Below are 21,026 nucleotides of genomic sequence, written 5' to 3'. Positions count from 1 at the left end.
CCAAAACGGACTCTGTGCTGACAGCAGCAAGCCTGATGCGGGGCTCAAGCTCACAAGCCGCGAGATCATGACCTGAGCCCAAGTCAGAGGCTTAACTGACTGAGCCACCCAGGCGCCCCCAATCTCTTAATTTTAAATGTCTGTTCAAGTTTTTGAGTATATAATACATATTTGTGGCTCAAACATTAAAATGTATATAAAGTTATACAGAGTAAAGTCTCTTTATATTTCTGTTGGCCCATTTAATTTCCATTTACCCTAAGAAGTAACTACTGCTATTAGTTTCTTATTTTTCTTTCAGATATTTTTAATGCATATATAAGTTACCAGGAAAATGTCTTTCTCACTTTTTTTTGCAATGATGGTATGCTCTATACACTCTTCTGCACCTTGCTTTTTTAGACTTAACAACAGATCTTAAATATTTTCCTCTAACAGTGTAAAAGAGAGATTCCCCATTCTTCAATATGGCTTCATAGTGTTTTAGTTTATACATATAAAATAGAATATATATACATATATAATATATTTATGTATATGTATATATTTATGTATATATTATGTAATATATACATGTATAATATATAATATAATAAATATATGTATACATGTATATATATATATTTATACACATGATCATTTAATTGCCCTGGTGAGGGACATTTTGTTTGTTTTTAGTCTTTCGCTATTGTAAATAATATGACAAAAAGAAATCTTGTGTGAATGGTATTTGACCTGTGAGGGACTGTAATTGTGCGATAAATTTCCAGAAGTCAAAGTGTTCAGTCAAAGGGTGTCCTTGACCGACACTGACAAATTCCCTTAGAGGCCGAGGCTGTTCTGGTTTACATCCCCCACCACCAATGGACAAAAGTGCCTCTTTCTCAAGAACTTTGCTGGCATTATCATAACCTCGTCATTCCCAGACAGGGCACACGGTCTTCCATCCCAGACCGTGCCGATTAATTCAGAGGAGAGATCACAAGCTGGGTCAAAGGAAAGCATCCATGGGCTTTTCGCTCAAGATAGCTGAAAGGAAGTCCTCTTTTCTCCGAGATTGTGAGGTGTAAGAATCAAATAAGCCTGGAGCGGCCCGGGGTAGCCTTCTGTGCCCCCAAGGGTGGGAGCTGCCTGGGAACCAGCCAATCCAGGGAAAAGCAGAGCCAAGAGAGGGAGAGTGATGTGAAGGAGCGCCCGAATCCAGGAGGCTGTGTGTGTCAACAATAACTTCATCAGGGGCGCCTGGGGGGCTCAGTCGGCTAAGGTCCGACTTCAACTCAGGTCATGATCTCACGGTTCATGAGTTCGGCCCCACTTTGGGCTCCTCGCTTACAGTGTGGAGCCTGCTTGGGAGTCTCTCTCTGCCCCTCCCCCACCCACTCCCTCTCTCAAAAGAATAAACAAACTTAAAAAAAAAAAAGAATAACTTCATCATTTGTTCCTTCTTTTTCTTTTTCTTGTTCCTCCTCCTCTTTTTTCCTCTTCTTCCACTTATTCTTTTTTTTTTTTTAACATTCGACAAGATTTAATACCCATTTATGATAAAAACTTTTAGTATAATAGGATTAGGCATGAACTTCCTCAAACTATTAAAAAAACCTATAGCTAACATAGTATTTTTTTTCAATATATGAAATTTATTGTCAAATTGGTTTCCATATAACACCCAGTGCTCATCCCAAAAGGTGCCCTCCTCAATACCCATCACCCACCCTCCCCTCCCTCCCACCCCCCATCAACCCTCAGTTTGTTCTCAGTTTTTAAGAGTCTCTCATGCTTTGGCTCTCTCCCACTCTAACCTCTTTTTTTTTTTTTTTTTTCCTTTTCCTTCCCCTCCCCCATGGGTTCCTGTTAAGTTTCTCAGGATCCACATAAGAGTGAAAACATATGGTATCTGTCTTTCTCTGTATGGCTTATTTCACTTAACATCACACTCTCCAGTTCCATCCACGTTGCTGCAAAGGGCCATATTTCGTTCTTTCTCATGGCCACGTAGTACTCCATTGTGTATATAAACCACAATTTCTTTATCCATTCATCAGTGGATGGACATTTAGGCTCTTTCCATAATTTGGCTATTGTTGAGAGTGCTGCTATAAACATTGGGGTACAAGTGCCCCTATGCATCAGCACTCCTGTATCCCTTGGGAAAATTCCTAGCAGTGCTATTGCTGGGTCATAAGGTAGGTCTATTTTTAATTTTCTGAGGAACCTCCACACTGTTTTCCAGAGCGGCTGCATCAATTTGCATTCCCACCAACAGTGTAAGAGGGTTCCCGTTTCTCCACATCCTCTCCAGCATCTATAGTCTCCTGATTTCTTCATTTTGGCCACTCTGACTGGCGTGAGGTGATATCTGAGTGTGGTTTTGATTTGTATTTCCCTGATGAGGAGCGACGTTGAGCATCTTTTCATGTGCCCGTTGGCCACCCGGATGTCTTCTTGAGAGAAGTGTCTATTCATGTTTTCTGCCCATTTCTTCACTGGGTTATTTGTTTTTCGGGTGTGGAGTTTGGTGAGCTCTTTATAGATTTTGGATACTAGCCCTTTGTCCGATATGTCATTCGCAAATATCTTTTCCCATTCTGTTGGTTGCCTTTTAGTTTTGGTTGTTTCCTTTGCTGTGCAGAAGCTTTTTATCTTCATAAGGTGCCAGTAATTCATTTTTGCTTTTAATTCCCTTGCCTTTGGGGATGTGTCGAGTAAGAGATTGCTACGGCTGAGGTCAGAGAGGTCTTTTCCTGCTTTCTCCTCTAGGGGTTTGATGGTTTCCTGTCTCACATTCAGGTCCTTTATCCATTTTGAGTTTATTTTTGTGAATGGTGTGAGAAAGTGGTCTAGTTTCAACCTTCTGCATGTTGCTGTCCAGTTCTCCCAGCACCATTTGTTAAAGAGACTGTCTTTTTTCCATTGGATGTTCTTTCCTGCTTTGTCAAAGATGAGTTGGCCATACGTTTGTGGGTCTAGTTCTGGGGTTTCTATTCTATTCCATTGGTCTATGTGTCTGTTTTTGTGCCATTCTTCCACTTATTCTAATTTTTTTTTTAGAATTTTTTGTAGGTTTTTTTCCTACAACTTAGAATTTTTTGTAGGTTTTTTTCCTACAACTTGCAGTCTATAGAGACTCAACTAACACAACTCCCCACCTTCAAGTTCTCAAAATAATTTAACATTTTAGTTCACCGAATAAGATGCTCTATGTTTTACCTTCAGCGTCATTCACCTCTTATTCACTTGTGGTTTTCTGTTACATAATTCTCGTTTAATTAACGAGTCGTCCAACATTGAACGTCACACCTGCAAGGCCCACTGTAGGGACTGTGGGAGATACGGTCCCTTTCCTTTAGGTGCTAAAGCCTGGGGGGGAACCCGGCATTCACATTCATCAGGGAAACATGATTGGCACCATGGGGAAGATCACTAAATGCCTAACCTAGCGGACAGGAAGCCAGAGTGGAAAAGCCTCACTCTTCCCTGGGGTAGTTAGGAAAGAACTCATGTAGAAGAGACACGACTTTTGGGTTTTAGGGTTTTATTGTAGTGGATGGTACACTGACATGGTCCCACATTCAGAAGGCACATCATGTAATGTATGCTTGACAGCTTAACAACGCTGAAGTGCCCAGGTCAGTGGCACTGAGTCCATTCACATGTCGTGTTACCGTCACCACCGTCCAGACCCAGAACTCTTTTCATGTCGCGCGACTGAGACCGTCCCCTTTAAACGCGGACTCCTCCTCCCCACTGCCCCCAGGCCCTGGCGAGCACTGTTCCACTTTCTTTTTCTATGAATGTGACTGCCCTAAGTACCTCACGGACGTGGAATCACACAGTATTTGTCCTTTTGTGACTGGCTTCTTTTACTAAGCATAACATCCTTAGGTTCGTCTAAGTCGTAGCATGTGTCAGAACATTCTCTCTTTTTAGGCTGCACGATGTTCCATTGTGCGCGTATACCACACCTTGTTTATGCGTTCAGGTTTTTCAGAGTTCTTACTCTCCTGATGTCCCACTCCTTCATGATTTGTGCCCCCAAGCACCTTTCTAGAAGGTCAAGGCCTTACATGACTCTTCTTTATTGGGCAGAAGGACCTACTGGCGTGACTGTCTTTTCCCAGAGACAAGGAGCTGACCTCCAACACCTCCAGAGGCGAGAGGCCTCGTCTCTTAGTTAGCTTGGTTTCTTCAAAGAAACACTTCCTTTCAAAGCCCTTCAGGCTGTCAGTCCTCTCAGCCCAGATGTTGTCTGGGAACTGAGCTCCCAGTGCTGACCCGGAGCCCATTAGCATCCTGCCGAGCGGCTTCTGGCAAAGGCCTCCGAGTGGATTTTCTTCGGAGCCTTGGCAGGGAGCTTCCAGAAGTGCTGCCTGTTTTCACCCTGCCCCACTCATTGGGTGCTGAGGCATGTCGTTCTTCGGGGGGAGAGGGGCCCTCTCAGCTACATCCTTTCAGACGCTTTATCTCTCATTCACCTGGGACCTTTTGTGCCACCTGGGGCCTTTGCTCAGTCTTTCACAGGAAAAGATGGGGGGCCACTCAGTCTCCTTCAGTCTTTTTCCATTGCTTTTTCACCTTCTTAAAAAAACAAACAGGGGCATCTGGGTGGCTCAGTCAGTTAAGAGTGTGACTTCGGCTGAGGTCATGGTCTCACAGTTCGTGAGCTCGAGCCCTGCCTCGGGCTCACTGCTGTCAGAGCAGAGCTGGCTTCTGATCCTCTGTCTCTCTCTCTCTCTCCCCCACTCCCCACCGGTTCTCTGTCTCTCAAAATAAATAAACTTAGAAAACAGCGCAAAACAATCGTGCTGTCCGAGAACGCCCTTGTTCTTAGGAGATACACTTACGTGGTTCACGTGGCGAGCGCACCAGGACGCCGATGAGCTGCAGGCAAGCCCGTTCCTGGATATTTAGGGGTAAAGGAGTGCAGTGCCTCCATTTTACAAGTGATTCAGAAAAAAATGCGTCTACACAAACAGGCAAAGGAAAGGGGTGACAGGGGCGCCTAAGTGGCTCAGTCACTTAAGCATCTGACTCTTAATTTCAGCTCAGGTCATGATCTGGTGGTTCGTGAGTTGAAGCTCCACACCACTGTCAGCACATGGCCCGCTTGGGATTCTCTCTCTCCCTCTCTGCCCCTCCCCGGCTCTCGCTTAAAAAAAAAAAAGGAAAGAAGAAAGAAAGAAAAGAAAGAAAGAAAGAAAGAAAGAAAGAAAGAAAGAAAGAAAGAAAAAGGATGATAAAACGAATAGGGTAAGATGTAAGAATTGGTGATTCTGGTGCCGTGGGTTGAATGTTGTGTCCTCCGAAATTCAAGGGTTGAAGCCCTAATCACCAGTGTGATGACAGTTGGGGGCAAGGCCTTTGGCGGGTGATGAGGGCCTCAGAATAACAGTAGGTGGAGCCCTTGTGAATGGGATTAGTGCCTTTAAAAAAGAGACACCAGGGAGCTCCCCCACCCTCCACCATGTGAGCACACGGAGCGAACACAGTCATCTGTGAATGTGGAAGCGGGCTCTTGCCCGGCACGGAATCTGCTGTCGCCTTGATTTCAGGTTTCCCAGCCTCCAGAACTGGAAGAAATAAATTCCTGCTTTTATAAACCACTCGGTCTACGGTATTCTGTTATGGCAGCCCAGACAGACTAGGACAGAGGGGAATTCTCAACACAGCAGATTATCGGATATGTTTATATGAAAAATTGGATTGAAAGGCTGTTGGAGGGTATGTGCCAGAGAAAACAAAGTAAATGAAAAGCCAAGGTAGATGTTAACTTGGGAGGTGGGGTGGGGACGAATTGGACAAACAGTGCAATTAAAGCCCAGTAAATCAATAGGCTCAGCATTCATTCACTGCAGGTGTTTACTGATAACCTTCTACACGCCAGGCATGTTCTTAAGCCCCGGGGGACACAGTGGTTAACAAAGTCCCTTCCATCAATAAATATATAATCAATATTTACATCAATAAGTATATAATGTAATGTCAAAGGGTGTGTGTGTGTGTGTGTGTGTGTGTGTGTGTGTGAGTGCGCAGGATAAGTCTGTGAAGAAAAGTACAGCTGGGAAAATGGATGAAGAGGGGGAATGATTTTAGATAGGACAGTCTGGAAAGACTTCCCTGATCAGGTGATATTTGAGCAGATCCATGAAGGAAATAAGGAAGGATTTCAGGCAAACATCAGGGAGGAGAGTGTTCTGACAGCGGGAAGAACAGGTGTAAAGGCCCTGAGGTCAGAGTACAGCCTGGCCGCATGTTGGGGGAACCAGGGGAGGCCACTGGAGAGGCACACAGCAGGGGGAAGAGGGAGCCCAGATCTTTAGGGTTTTACAGGACACGGCAAAGACCGGAACGATTCGTAATCGTAACGAAGTACACACTGGATGCTGATCTAACTAAAACCTGTGGTAAGAGGATGGAGGCAAAATGTTAAATCCTCATCTACCATGTCAGAAAGTCAACAGATAACAGGGGTAACAAGAAATTTGAGAATAAGCGTATTATTTGGAAATGTGGAGATAAATACCAGAAGAAACAGCTAAAAGAGTGGACCATGGTTGCCTCTGGAAAGGAACCCGGTTGAATGGCAAGAGCGTGGTGACGGAGGCCACTGTTGATTGTTACGAGCATTTTCGTATAATTTTTCAGGCCGTATGCCATATTGCACTGACAAAACCACAAAAACAGAACAGGAAACAAAACCCACCAAAAAACCAAGGAGTGACCTCCCATGTCCTAGTTTCATAGGCAACGGCAGGGATGACCTTCCGTTCTGCTGAAGGTCACCGTGATCGCCCCCCCCCCCCCACCAGTGGCCTGGTTCGGCTGTTTGGAAAGACCCGGGGAAGGCTGCTCCCGCGTCCCCAGGGCGGCCAGCAGGCGTGTGCGGCAGATGTCTCGGGAAGTGCCCTCTGAGCCCTCCCAGCTGCTTGGACTCTTCCTCACGAGACAAGGCTTGTGCACAGAACCACCTCCGCTCAGTGATAAGCAGCAGCCACTGCGGCAGGCTGGGGCCTATGATAAGGGATGGACAAGGTTTGAGCTGAAAACCACACCGAACACGGCATTCTTGCTCTATTCCCCAACGCCGTGGGCCACGTTCAGTGGGAGAAGTTACGGGAAAGAACCTCCATTCGCTGAGTGTTCACTGTGCTTTAGTTTACGTGCTGAGGCTGTATATACGTGATTTCATCTAATCCTCACAAACAGCCCTGTGTGTTTAATGCCGCGAAGCCACACATTTAAAAATGGTTAAGATTGTAAATGCTATGTTACGTGTATTCTACCATAATTTTTGTCACTTAAAAAAATTTTTTTTAACGTTTACTTATTTATTTTTGAGAAAGAGAGCAAGCACACAAGTGGAGGAGGGACAGAGAGAGAGAGGGGGAGACACAGAATCTGAAGCAGGTTCCAGGCTCCAAGCTGTCAGCTCAGAAGCCGGCTCTGCACCAACAGCAGTGAGCCCGATGCGGAGCTCGAACCCACGAACTGTGAGATCATGGGCCTGAACCAAAGTCGGATGCTTAACCAACTAAGCCACCCAAGTGCCCCTTTTTAAATTTATTTTTGAGAGCGAGAGAGAGAGAGCAAGCAGGGGAGGGGACAGAGAGAGAGACAGAGAGAGAGAGAGAGGGAGGATCTGAAGCGGGCTTTGTACTGACAGCAGAGAGAGCCCGATGCGATGCGGGGCTTGAACGCACAAACTGTCGGATCATGACCTGAGCGGAAGTCTGACGCTCAACCAACTGAGCCACCCAGGCGCCCTCTACCATAATTTAAAAAGAACAGCAACAACCTTGTGTGGAAGGTATTGTTTTTGTTTTCCAGAAGAAGAAATGGAGGCTCAAGAAATTAAAAAACTTGTCCAGCTAGTAGGTGTGTGAGCCGTGTGCATCGGGCTTTGATGGCTTTCTGCCCTGTCGGGAGGGCTCAGTGATAAGGAAGAGAGTAAATGAAACGGAAGGAATGGGCTCTAGGGGGGAATCGGAGTCTTCCTTTAGGGCCTCACGGCTGTGCCCGCTACCAGCTTGGTGCCCCTCCCTGGCGCAGGGAGCAAACGCGGGAGTGAGGTGCACTGATGAACATTCCCCAGCTCAGCAGCTCCGGGAAAGGGGCTCCTGCCGGCTGCTCGTCCGTCACCCAGGAAGGCCACGTCGGGGACAGGCTGCGTATGCCTGCAGCAGGTGAACATAGAGCTCTGAGACTTCTTAGATACTCCACGGGAGGTTCCTTTCACTCGATTTCAGGTTCTGAATTAGCTGAATTTTTAGATGATGCAAATCTGATTCTTTCCCTGCAGGAGTCGGAGGAAATGACAAGTGCTTGGCAGAGGGCAAAGAGAGCATCAGCATATCATTAAGATGCGGTTGGGAGAGCAGGGGTGCGGTGGGGCGAGGGGAGGGAGGCTTAAGAGGGCAGGTGAAGGGATGAAGGATAATTACAATAATAACACCATCCAACACTTCTGCAAAGCATACTGTGCGGCAGGCACTGTTCTAAGCACTTTATGTGTATTAATTCATTTAATTCTCAAAACCGTGCTAGGAGCTTAGTATCAGTTATCAGTTAGCTAAAGAGTACACAGTTTATAAAGCACTGAAGGATCCTATATGCCAATTTCTACCTAACAAAAGTATTATTTATAATACACAAAACCTAGAAACTACCTAAATGTTCAACAACAGGGAATATTATAGCCATGGGATTTATGGAGACATAAGGCCATCACATTACCTCCCTTAATCTTTACGACAACCCTGTAAGAGAGGTGGGAACCCATTTTACAGGGATGGAGACTGAGGCTCAGAAGCCTAATAAGGTTAGATTTGAAAGTCGATTTGAAAGCCAGCCCCATCTAACTTCAGGACCCAGGCTCTTACCTACCATGTTATCCCGCCTCGAAGACCGGAAGATAAAAGGTACTGCGCAGAACTGCCATTCAGCAGGACGACAGTCACATGAAACCTGAGGCTGTGGGCAAATGCCAGTCATGACTACAGTATCTGAACCAGGTAAGGGGGTAACTTGAGTGAAATGAGTGAAGTCGTTCTAAGTAAGATCCCCACAGGAAGCCCGGGACAGGGCATCCTTTCCCCCACCTTCACTGGTAACAACCCCGTTTGGCAGTCACCATGCCCTGTGCCGCTTTGAGCTCCTGGGCCTTTGCGTCCTGGGTTCCAAAGTGAGAGAGGTGGCAGAAAACGGTGCTTTTCTTTCTCGGGTTCCCCTGGGACCTGCTGACCCGCCTGGACGAACCGTCCGCTGAAGCCACCCCTGCTTGGAGCAGAAGAACCCGGCCGGGGTGTCTCTGAGGACAGCGTTTCCGCCGCGTCCCACGGCCTCCGGGAGCCGGGACTCCACGCACACGGCCTCCTCTGTGCCGCGGACGCCTGTGTCCTTACGAGCATTGTCAAACGTCCAGGGGCGAACCTTGGCTCCTTCGGCCGCCACGAAGCAGACCACGCCCCCAGAGCTGGTTACCACTGCTGAGTTTGCAGCCGACCTCAGAGGGGAGGCGAGGAGGCCCCACAGTGTCGTCACCTGTCGCAAGTCCTTTGCCCTTTCTCACCGGGGCTGGCTTCCTGCCACCGTTCTGGCTCCGCTCCATGTCTTTCGTGGGTCCCCTTGACCCTCCTCTCCTCACTGGTCTCCTGTCTACAGGAGCCAAGGCCGGAATTCCTTCCTCTGCTTCGTGCACAACAGCTCGCCCTCCCCGCCCCTCCCCTCCCTGCCAGTTCCACTCACAGGTCACACCGACCCCGGAGACTCGCCAAAGGTTTTCTCCTCAAAAGAAACTTCTTCCTTCCTTCCTTCCTTCCTTCCTTCCTTCCTTCCTTCCTCCCTCTTTCCTTTCTTCTTTCTTTCCTGCTTTCTTCCTTCCTTTTTAAATATTCTTATTTATTTACCTGCTTGTTTGCTTTGAGAGAGAAAGGGCACACATGAGCAGGGGAGGAGCACAGAGAGAGGCAGAGACAATCTTAAGCAAGCTCCACGCTCAGCATGGACCTGGTGGGGCTCAATCCCACGGCAGTGAGATCCTGACCTGAACAAAAATCAAGAGTCAGATGCTTAACCAGCTGAGCCACCCAGGCGCCCAACGCCTTTCTTTTTCTTTCTTTCTTTCAAATTTTTTTAAACGTTTATTTTTGAGAGAGAGAGAGAGAGAGAGAGAGAGAGAGCGAGCATGAGCAGGGGAGGGGTGGAGAGAGACACACACACAGAATCTGAAGCAGGCTTTAGGCTCTGAGCCATCAGCACAGAGCCCAAAGCGGGGCTCGAACCCAGAGACCCCAAGATTATAACCTGAGCCGAAGGGGGACACTCAACTGACTGAGCCACCCAGGAGCCTTCTGACACCTCCTTTCTTAAGAGGAATTCTAGTAACAACTGTTTAGGGGGGAAAAAACATTATTTAAAAAAAACTTTTACATTTCCATTCATCCGAGCTTACCCAGAAAACAGAGGTTTAATGGGACATTCTCTTCGAACGATGCCTGTAAAGAAGGAGGGAAGCAGGACTGAATAGAGGGAGATGTTAAGGTTCCGTGCAGTTGCAATGAGTCTTCACCTAATCCCACGGCAAGTTCTGGAGGTGCAACGGCCCCTGGAGTTACGCCATTGAGGCCAAAGGGGCCAGGCCTCTGTCCTCTGCTTTCCACACACACATTGACCGGTCGTGCACTGTATGGGAGACAGCACAGGCTCAGGACCAGTCGAGACAGGGACAGAGCAGGCCAACGCCCAGCGGCTGAGGGTATGAGTGCCTCCCTCCTCAAGGCAGGACGTGGATGGTGCACCGCAGCAGCCGCTGCAGTAATAATAATTTTATAGAAGGGTGAAACAATCTCAGTGCCTATCTATTGGGGATTTGATAAATAAACAAGGGAACATCTACACCAAAGAATACTATATAGTTGTTAAAACTTATTTGTCGGGGCACCCTCGTGGCTCAGTTGGTTGAGCGTCTCCCTCCGGCTCCCGTCATGATCTTGCAGTTCACGAGACTGAGCCCTGCATCGGGCTCTGTGCCGAAAGCTCAGAGCCTGGAGCCTGCTTTGGATTCTGTGTCTCCCTCTCTCTCTGCCCCTCCCCCACTTGCACTCTGTCTCTCTCTCTCAAAAATAAACATTAAGGAAAATTTCTTTAAATAAAAAAAACTTTGTTTAGTAACGTAGAGTGATAGGATATATTATTATTATTATTGTTATTATTATTATTATTTGGGGAGAAAGAGTGCGAGGGGGATAGAGGGGCAGAGGGAGAGAGAGAGAGAGAGAGAGAGAGAAAATGAATTTTAAGTAGGCTCATGCTCAGTGAGGAGCCCAATTCAGGGCTTGATCTCACGACCCCGGGATCATGACCGGAGCCGAAATCAAGAGTGTGACACTCAACTGACTGAGCTACCCAGACGCCCGTCAGGATATATTCTTAAGTGAAAAAAGTGAGTTGCAAAACAGTACTATCTCATGACTCCATTTTTATATTTAATAAATAAATAGTCTAAAAGTATCGAGTCCAAACTTTTAATACTGACTACCTCTGGAGAGGTGATTATACAAAAAAAAAAAAAAAATTAACAATAACCATTACTTTCACTACGATAATCTTGAGAGTAAAACGTTTTAGGAAAAGATTTTCTTTTTAAGTCATCTCCACACCCAACGTGGGGCCTGAACTCACAACCGCGAGACCAAGAGTCCCATGCTCCACCCACTGAGCCAGCCGGGCGCCCCAGGGTGAAACTTTTCTGGAAAAAAAAAAAAAAAAGGTCGGAGCCAGTTGAAACCAGGTAGCTGTCGATGAAACGTCAGTCAAGGCAGTGACTGTTCTTGCCGACCTGAATTCCTCTCCCATCCGTTCTCTGGGAGAAATGGCATTTCTCTCCACTTCCTGCCCTAAATTGTGTGGCAGCCCGTGCAGCTGTTGAGCAGCTGTCGCATCCCCTTCCCACACCGCGGTGGCTGCGAGCACCTCTGGAGGAGGCTGTTGGCTCCGTGTGGGCGTCGGAGGAACAGGAAGAGCTGGGGTTGCCCACATTCCACAAAGCCCCGCAGCACACCCCCGGGCTGCAGCTGTGGCCGGCATCCCTCGCTCAGGGTGGGAATCCTGGGCCGCTCCCTCCTCCCCTGTCCTCCTCCTTACCGTTGTCATCACAGTAACAGTTACCGCTAAGTCAGAGTTTACCCCCGGCCTCGCGACGTACCGGGCGCCTTAGATTCACGATCTCCTTTCCGCCTCGCAACAGTCTTATGCGGTTATATACGATTATCTCGGTTTACAGACAAGAAACTGAAGCCTTTGCCCAACCTGGTGAATATACTAAAGCCCGCTGAACTGTCCACCTTAAATGGGTGGCTTTTATGTCGCCTCAGTAAAACTGGTTTTAAAAAAGAGAAAACTAGGCACCCGGGTGGCTCAGTCGCTCAGTCGGTTAGGCGTCCGACTCTTGGTTTTGGCTCAGGTTGTGATCTCGCGGTTGGTTAGTTCGAGCCCCACGCTGGGCTCTGCGCTGACAGTTCGGCACCTGCTTGGGATTCTCTGTCTCCTTCTCGGTCTGCCCCCTCCCTCTTGCTCTCAAAAAAAAAAAAAAAATCAACATTAAATAAAAACAATAAAAAAGACAAAAGTAAAGTCCACGTGGGTTAGATAACTTGCCCAAGAGCACAGAGGCATAAAGTGGCAGGACGTTGTTAGCAAGAAGGAAGCAGGCAACGGATGCCGTGCAGGGTCTCTTACACCAGACCCTCCCGACTGTCTCAGTCCACCAGTATCTCAGTCCGTGGAGGTGACGGGTCGGGAGTGGGCAAGCCATCTGGGCATTCACTTCTAGCTGTGAGCAGCAGCATCTGGGCTCCTCAGAGAGTGGCTCTAACAGGATGGGGTGGGGAGGGGCTGGTATGAGAGAGAGAAAAATGAGTGACATCTGTCACTGGATGCCCCATGCCGCAAATGCTCGAGGTGGAGCAAGGGCCGGAGGAACGGATGGGTTTCTGTCTAGTGTCCCGGGAGCCCGGCGTTCAGCTAAGGCAGTGGAGAATGGATTGGGGGGGGGGGGGGGCCGGGAGAAGGCGGCCGATGGAGGGGCCGCATCAGGCTGGGTCCCAGCTCACTGTCCTCCCCCGTGCAGGCACCTCCCCACGTGCCTACAAAGTGGTATCCAAGCTAGGGGGCATGGGTGTTGCTCTAACGACACGTGCATGTTCTACTAACGAGACCATCAGCATTCTCTTGAAATAGTTGGTGTGAAAAAGTTTGATGGGTTTGAAATCCTTTGCCTTATCACAAGAAATTTCCATAAGAGCTGTTAAACTCTTTAAAGATAATTTCAACTGCTGTAAAAATTTGAAGGGTGATAAAAACACTTAAAATTTTTTTATCTCCTACTTGGGCAAAATTTCTCATTGGTGGTGATTACCAAGGACTTGAATAGATCATTATCTTAAAATCTCCATTGGCAATTATTTATTGCGAGGCATATAGAAAAGTTTTAAAAGGGGTGCCTGGCTGGCTCAGTCGGTGGAGCATATGACTCTTGATCTCAGAGTTGTGAGTTCTAGCCCCACGCTGGGTATAGATATCACTTAAAAATGCAATAAAATCTGGGGGCGCCTGGGTGGCTCAGGCGGTTAACTGTCCAACTTCAGCTCAGGTCGCGATCTCGCGGTTCATGGGTTTGAGCTCCATGTCGAGCTCTGTGCCGACAGCTCACAGCCTGGAGCCTGCTTCGGATTCTGTTTCCCTCTCTCTCTGCCCCAGCCGCCCCCTGACCTCTCCCTCTCAAATAACCATTTAAAAAAATAATAAAATCTTAAAAAAGAGGTTTAAAAGAATTATGCCTGTGCTATATTTATTACCCTCACTCCAGAGCAGTGCTGTGCAGTCGGGCGGCCACTGGCCACATGTGGCCACCGAGCCCTTGAACTGTGTGGCTGGTCCGAATGCAGGTGTGCTGTATTTCACTTACAAGTGAAAATACACACCAGACTTAGTAAGAAAACAGGAATGTAAAATAGCTCACTATCGATGTAATTATTTCATAAAATATCTCGTTATTTAATTTTTATAATATTGTGAATATATGAAGTTAAATATATTATAAAAATTTTTTTAAGTATGTTCATGGAAACAAGCTCAAGTTGCTCATTAAAAACTTGAAAATATTTTATTTGGAAAATTTTATACAAATTCACTCTTTAACATGTTCTCTAATGACTTTATATTTTACTTTTATACTTCTTTAATATAAAGAAAACATAATTACTTTTTCCATGAAGCCCCACACAGATGTCCCCAAATCCCCTCCAGTTTACTTGAGCGTGCCGTAAATGTTTCCTGTGAGTGCGATGACGTGAAATCGTTTCAAAGAAGGTAGGACTGAGCATCTATATTGTTCAGAAAGATACTTTTGAGTATCTTTAAGGTTTGAGGGGCGCCTGGGTAGCTCAGTTGGTTACGCGTCCAGCTCTTGATTTTGGCTCAGGTCTTGGTTTCATGGTTCGTGAGTCTGAGCCCTGCACGGGGCTCTGTGCTGGCAACGCAGAGCCTGCTTGGGATGCTCTCTCTCTCTCCCTCTCTCTCTGCCCCTCCGTGCTCTCTCTCTCTCTCAAATAAACAAACGTTAAAAAAAACTTTTTTTTTTAACGTTTATTTATTTTTGAGACAGAGAGAGACAGAGCATGAACAGGGGAGGGGCAGAGAGAGAGAGGGAGACACAGAATCCGAAACAGGCTCCAGGCTCTGAGCTGTCAGCACAGAGCCCGACGTGTGGCTCGAACCCACGGACCTCGAGATCATGACCTGAGCCGAAGTCGGACGCTTAACCGACCGAGCCCCCCAGGCGCCCCTAAAAAAATTAAAAAAAAAAAAAAAAAGTTTGTAAAAGGCATTTTTGTGCATCTCTGCGTGCCAGATGCCGTGCTGGGTTCTGGGGATACACAGCTCCGCACCCTACATACGGTAGGGCGTACAATATACACAGCGACAATCATGTGAGGGAAATCTTTGTGGTCCCACTAAGCAAAGAAACACCCGGCAAGGAGCTCCCACAACCTGCTCTGTTGGCTGCAGAATTCATGGACATCTTAGGCCCAGACCAGCCACTGAGCAGTGGGCCCCGAGACCTCACTCTGAACAGACGGACAAGGGAAGGTGGGGCCCTTTGCATTTTTGAGCTTTACGTTTAAGCAGAGCCCCTAGCAGGGCTCCTTACTGCATGTTTCCGCTCCGTGAGGCTCTCTCTCTGTCCTCCTGTAAACTCCAGAAGCCCTGCCTCAGCTGTGGAGCATCTGTGTTCGGGTTTCTTATAATCCGTATGCCTGAGGCGAGGCATGTCCTGAAGTCAGAGGCCAGGCTACCCTGGTGCTTGTAAACTCGGTTGTTTTTTACATGTGTGACTTTGGCAAACCATTTAGTTCTCGTTATGGGCGAGACTAATGCCAAGGCTGACTTTCTGTTTCCAACTTCACCCCACCCCCGGGGTGGAATCCTGCATTCTCCATAATCGGCCTCTGCAATGCAGGAAGCCACCCCTGTCCTTCACTTGCATAATTTGAGATGCTAGCATTTTCTCGGCTCTTCCGAAGTGGAGCCCAGGACACTGTCCATCTGGAAAATCGCCAGAGAGCACTGAAGGTGACGGATATCAACATTAGATCCAGACTATGGAATCACTTCCTGGAAATGCGAAGAAACAATACGGCATCTGTTCAGATGAATATTACTTTCTCAAGTTCTGTATGGCCTTGGGCCTGCTCTGTGATGTAACTTTGTCATAACTTTCTCCATCTTTGCCCCCAAATACCCATGTAATTGTGCCTACAGCAACTGATATACAAATGAAGGTACTGGCGGGGCGCCTGGGTGGCTCAAACGGTTAAGTGTCTGACTCTTGATTTTGGCTCAGGTCATGATCTCACGGTGGGTGCGTAGGTTAGAGCTACCTGCTGGGCACGGAGGTTGCTTGGGATTCCGTCTCTCCCTCTCACTCTGCCCCTCCCCTGCTTGCATGCGCACGCACTCTTTCTCAAGAACTTAAAAAAAAAAAAAAAACCCAAAAACAAATGAAGGTATTGGCATACACATTTATCATAAAGACTACGTAAATGTATGGATGTAGTGGAATGGGTGTACTTAGCTATAAGAAGTGTTATCCATGTTTAAGAAGGAAGGAATAGACAGGGGAATGGCAAAGTAAATTCTAGCACTTCTATACGTGAACTGTTTGGGCAGCTTTCTTAAAATGCAGCAGTTCCCTGGGCACCAATGCTGTGACATGAAAAAGCTGGTTTGGGGCCATTAGTTAAAAAGCTGTTTTGTATGAGTGTACAAAAAGGTCTGCAAGGATGAAAACTAAACTGTTAAAAGTGGTTTACCTCTGAGGCATGGGGGGGGGGGGGTGAAAGGAGGAGGGAGGGGAAAGTTTTACCTTTTCCTTGATATATGTCTGAATTGTTTTAATTCCTTACGGTGAGCGGGTATTACTTCTGTAATTAAAACAACTAATATGGAAAAAATGTTAATGTTTTCAACCAAGTTTTAATGATACGGGAAAATATTGTAACAAGTGAAAAAAATCGGAGCATGAAATTATGTATACGAGTATGATCTCAGCTGCAGAAAAATGCATTTAAACTCTAGAAAGGAAATCTATCAAAATGTTAATAGGGACTGCCTCTGGGTGGCAGGATTATAGGTGGATTTTTTTTTTTCTGCTTTACTTTTCTATACGTTCTAAATGTGCCTTATTATTTTTATAATTAGAAAAAAAATTAAGCAGGTCTGCCAAAGGTGCACGGCGGGTTGTAAAACACGAGCAGCTGCTGCCCATACTGGGTGGCATGGTCCAAGATTCCTGACCACCGAAGGAAAATGTCTTAACTGCCAGGGGACAGATGAGGAGCCAAGATGGGTTTTCTTCATTTTGACTTTCTGATTCAACTGCAGGAGGAAGGGGCACCTGGGTGGCTCAGCAGGTTAAGCATCTGACTCTTGATTTCAGCTCAGGTCATGATCTCGAGGTCCGTGAGTTTGAGCCCTGCATCGGGCTCGGTGTTGACAGTGCAGAGCCCACTTGGGATTCCCTCTCCCCCTCCCTCTCTGCCCCACCCCTGCCTGCATGTGTGCACACACACACACTCACACACTCTCTCTCTCTCTTTCTCAGAAATATAAAAGCAAACATTTGAAAAAAAAAAAGAAATTGCAAGAGGAAAATGGAGAGGGAAATACCAAAGGAAGGGAGAGTCTCCTGGCAGAGAAGGTGAGACTTCTGAAGGTGAGGGCACTGGGCCCCCCATGGGAAGGTTTCCCAGCCTGAAGGTCAGTGATGGATTTTGCAGGAACTGGGGATCGCTGTGGCTTTATTTAATGGCATGTGCATGCCACAGTGACCGGGCGCAGAAGGTTGCTGTGGCCCAGCAGCACCACAGGGGATGGTTGGGGGGAGGGGGGCGGGAAGTGGGCATCACACCGGAAGGACTTGTGTGGTTTCCCGACTGGCTGGGATGCTGCATGACACAGTGCAGAGGTTGGGGTCACAGTGTTGGTGGCTGCAGGGAAAGCAACTGTGTCACTTGACCCATATGACCCACTTCTTGAAGTATCCGAGACTTCCTGGGGTACTTCATGGACCAATCATAATGGCAAGGTCTAGGACTCTGGAGGACAGTATCTTGAGAGCGTATCTCTTTTAAAAGTAATTCTTTTGGTAGAGAGCTCTTGTCTTTTGTGCCAGTCCCAGGCCGGTCAGTCATCCCTTTCTTGCTCTTCTCTTGCTCTGCTTCTGTGATACAGAAGGGCTGCTTCCTGAAGGCTATGTTTCCTCGCCTCCCTTGCCTGCTGAATTCTGGCTCAGTGTGGCCAATGGGAGACACCGTTGAGAGGCTGGAAGACAGGAGGCTGGGAGAAGTTGAAGCATTTCTCCTCTTCCTGCCTCAGGGGACATCTCTGGCAGCAAATGAGCTTCCTCCCTCACATCAGCTTCCCTCGGGTAATCTTGGGTTCCAGTAACCCCACCTCCTCTCCTTGTCCCCTTGAGGGTCGGGGCAGTCGTGCTTCCTGTTGCTGCTGACCTCCACTTGTTTGGCTTCCCATCTAACTCTTCTATCACATACGTAATCAATCCCTTGCATTCAATCCTCTCTACTCAAAGTACTGTAAGTGGTTTCTGTGTTCCTGGCTAAATCCTGAACTGATGCGTTCTTGGTCTAGGGCAGTCCCAGTAAAGAGAACCTCAAGATGGCAATATTGAAGACGACTTATTCTGTGAGACTGGCTTACCCCCTCCCTTACTATGTCCCCCAGGAGTGCAGGTGCTTCTCACCCGTTAGCTTGTATGCATATAACCTGGAGGTCTCATTCAAGTGCAGATTTGAATTCAGTAGTTGTGAGGCAGGGCCGGAGAACCTGTATTTCTAACGCGCTCCCACGTGGTGCCAATACTGCGCTGCAGACTTGACTGAGTAGCCAGGCACACAGGCGTCTAGAACCGTGTTAAGGAGGGAAACGGCGCCCTGTGATAGCTCCGAGGCACTGGTCCTCCGCAGCACTACCACTAGGGGGCATGACACTTGGTGGAACTCTGTTAGAAGTAATATAATTCCACATTTGAATATACTGTCCCGACATACTCATCGAGTGCGAGGTGGAAGCCAGCTACCTGACAGCAGGTTGACTACATTCATGTAGCTGCAAGCGTCGGACTCCTTTCTTCTGACATCTAGATTTGTTGTGCCTGAGTATTTACTTATTGAAATAAGTTTTATTTTTTCTAAGTTACCTATGTCCCCTTTAGTACCGAGGACATAGTTAGATTTTTACCTCTGAATTTCATTTTCGGGGTAGTCAAAGGGATGTTACAAAATGTTTGGTTTACAAAGAGGCCTTGGGGTGGAAGAAGGTTGTGAACCACTGGGTTAGAGGGTCCAGAAGAGGGTGGACACCACCCAGAAATCCTGGACCAAAAGCAGAAGTAGGCACTGATAAAAGACTCTGGGTTGTTCCCCTTGCGGGGGGGGGGGGGGGGGGGAGACTGGGGGACCGCGCACACTCTTGATTATACAAGCGGTAGCGTCATCGTGTCGGTGACAGCATTTTCATTTTAAAGTGTAAGAAGAAGGAGAATTGTCTTTGTTGCTGCCAAGCAGCCGGAGACGTGGGCTGTGGCGGGCATCTGTCATTCCTCTCGGCCGCCCAGCTCCCGGATGGGGGCCATTCCTCGTCGTGTGTGTCCTCAACAGCAGGTAGAGCCTGCCTCCTACGACAGAAGCTAACCGCCCAGACACTCCCTCTGGGGCTCCCCTGCAACTGGATGTGGACTCCTGTCCTAGGCACACAGGCACAGATGCACCTGTCCCGGATGCTGAAGGAAGACACAGTGACTCTTCCCTGAGTCGGGAGGAAAGCCATTACTGGGGAGGTGATATTTAAGCTACGTTTCGAGGGATAAGTAGAATTCCAACAGGTTGGGAGGCTGGAGGAATGAGTAGGATAGGCGGATCAGAGGGTTGGGTGAGTGGGCAGGCATTCCAGCTATGGCAAAGGTGTACGTGTGAAGATATTTCAAAATAGATAACATAGATAAAACGCCATTAATTTTACTCAAGGAGCTTGGCACTGGAAAGAGGTCAGAAGAACGAGGTTCAAATATGGATCCCGCAGGGGTGCCCGGGTGGCTCAGTCGGCGAAGTGTCCAACTTTGGTTCAGATCATGATCTCGTGGTTCCTGAGTTGGAGCCCCAGGTCGAGCCCCGTGTTGGGCTCTGTGTCGTCAGCGTGGAGCCTGCTTGGGATCCTCTCTCTCCCTCTCTCTGTCCTTCCCCCACTCACACTTTCTCTCTTTCAAAATAAATAAACTAAAAAAAAAAAAAAAAAAAAAAAATGGATCCTGCCTTGTACGACCTTGGGCAAGTCCCCAACCCTCTGGGCTCAGTTCCCTTATCCGGAGAAAAGGTAATACCTGCGACTACCACCGATTGCCATTCTCACACAGTTCTTTTTTTTTTTTTTTTTTTTTTTAATGTTTTATTTATTTCTGAGACAGAGAGGGACAGAGCATGAACAGGGGAGGGGCAGAGAGAGAGGGAGACACAGAATCCGAAACAGGCTCCAGGCTCTGAGCTGTCAGCACAGAGCCTGATGCGGGGCTCGAACTCACAGACCACGAGATCATGACCCGAGCCGAAGTCGGACGCTCAACCGACTGAGCCACCCAGGCGCCCCTCTCACACAGTTCTTGTGTGAACATGAACATGAATGTAAACTGCTGTAAATGGGAAAGCCTAAACGAAAATTAATAATTATGAATAATGTGTGCATAATGAGAGTACAAGCCCAGGCTAAGAGAGGTTAGAGAAAACTCAAGGCTGAGGAGGAATCTGGGAGAGACCACTCTTCCTGAAGTGTGAGTTGAGTTGGGGATGAACAGACAGCAAGTAGCCAGGAAGCTTTCACACCTGGATAGCTGGCAGGTGTCAGAAGGAAGGGCAGATACTCAGAAAAGGAAGGACACCTGCTTTTCTCCTCTTCTGGGGCAAGGCTCGTCCCGTGTGTCCCAGAGGTTCTGGGCTGACTCGGCCAACTGCTGTGTGGGCGTTTCCAGTCTTTCCGCCACTCTTGGCTACAAATACCTCGTGTTATTTGCTTTCTCTGGTTGGCCAATGTCTTCGATCACGTTCTGGTTCTTAATTTTCTCCCCAGAAAGTAACTCTAATTTCATTTTGGAGGAGCTCTGCCGACTCCCCCGTGTTGTCTCAGGTGGAGAACGTGAGGTATGGGAGTCAACAGCCAGTCAGCCTGGTGCAGGAGGGCACAGAGGCCATTGTGCCCAGAGGCTACTTGTCAGCCCTGTCCATGTAAACAGCACAGGAGGGCTCCTCAGAGCCCTCAAGGTCGAGCCTCTACCCTCCTACTCAGATAGCACCTTCCTGTTTGCATTCCAAACCATCACTAAATCTTGATAAGGCAGGAGGCCTTTGGGAATTCACAAATTAAGGAGTCAAGGGTGTGATTATTTGGGAGCAACTCCAAAGTCC

At 47.7% G+C, this 21,026-nt stretch overlaps 1 long non-coding RNA gene across 1 annotated transcript; it reads right to left on the bottom strand.

Moving 5' to 3' along the window:
* Positions 1-7,793: 7,793 nt before the first annotated feature.
* On the bottom strand, positions 7,794-11,107 carry LOC125930146 (uncharacterized). Its single transcript, XR_007460082.1, has 3 exons — positions 10,448-11,107; positions 8,881-8,967; positions 7,794-8,290 (listed from the first exon to the last, which is right to left on the bottom strand). It is a non-coding gene; the product is annotated as an uncharacterized LOC125930146 (long non-coding RNA).
* Positions 11,108-21,026: the final 9,919 nt, after the last annotated feature.

This window comes from Panthera uncia, chromosome A2 (assembly GCF_023721935.1).
Source record: "Panthera uncia isolate 11264 chromosome A2, Puncia_PCG_1.0, whole genome shotgun sequence".
Taxonomy (NCBI): Eukaryota; Metazoa; Chordata; class Mammalia; order Carnivora; family Felidae; genus Panthera; species Panthera uncia.
The sequence above is the reverse complement of the archived record's forward strand: the minus strand, read 5'-3'. Positions and strand labels throughout refer to the sequence as shown.